General features: G+C 36.0%; 1 non-coding gene across 1 annotated transcript; it reads right to left on the reverse strand.

Annotated features, from left to right (window-relative positions):
- Positions 1-482: 482 nt before the first annotated feature.
- On the reverse strand, positions 483-638 carry LOC115868415. The gene has a single exon (XR_004045586.1). It is a non-coding gene; the product is annotated as a U1 spliceosomal RNA (small nuclear RNA).
- Between the last annotated feature and the right edge of the window lie 246 nt (positions 639-884).

Here is an 884-nt window from a genome sequence, read left to right on the forward strand (position 1 = left end):
ACTGCTGCCAATTTTGAATTACCATCAGCAAAATGTTCCTTCCAGGTAATACTAAGGATATTGTTAGATAATTTCCTCATTTTCTTCAGTAATATTTATTTTGTATAGAGATGGCTATCTTCCAAAGTTCTTGGCATAGAGTAGTGAATGTTGCCCCCAGTGCTACAGTAGTGGGGAGAAACATTACAATTGGTATTCTGTCAGTACTCAGCAGTCTTGTTTTTGCCAATATTTCCCATGCAACGTGGACTACTTCCTTCAATAGCATCAGCTCTTGATAATATATTACCTCTTGAAATTGTTTACCACTGACATTTAATTTTTGATACAGTGATTCAATGAGTTTTTGGTACAATGACTCTTAAGCATCTTCTTTTGATGCTTACTGCATTTTTTAGTTCAATATTTTACCCACATAATTCTTAATAATTAAAACTCAAAGTTTAATTTTTCTTTCTTTCTATCTTTTTTTTTTAGGGGATAGTGGAGATGCAGTCTCACACTCCCACAAAGTATGCAGTCAAGTTTCCCACTTGAGGGGGAATTGCAGGGGTTTGCATATCTGGAGGGCAATGAACAAGGATCACCCTGGGAAAACCACCCTCCTGACCATGGTGTCACCCCTGCCAGGTAAGTATCAAGGCTTAATTTTGGGGTCAGTTCTTTCAGTCTGAGAAATGCTGAGTGTGTTCTTCTCTTTTGTTTTTCTAATTCCAAGTCTTTGCACACATGTTTATAATATTTTTTAACTTTGATGTGTCTTTAAAATTTTTCTGTTCTATTTACTTGCTCATTTCTTCCTTTTGCTTTAATTTCTGTATGTTCAAGAGCAAATTTCATAGTCTCTTCTGACTCCACTTTGGTCTTTATGCTTTTTTCCCCCC

Source organism: Echinops telfairi, unplaced genomic scaffold (assembly GCF_000313985.2).
Source record: "Echinops telfairi isolate 266 unplaced genomic scaffold, ASM31398v2 ScPeMD7_9;HRSCAF=40, whole genome shotgun sequence".
Classification (NCBI taxonomy): domain Eukaryota; kingdom Metazoa; phylum Chordata; class Mammalia; order Afrosoricida; family Tenrecidae; genus Echinops; species Echinops telfairi.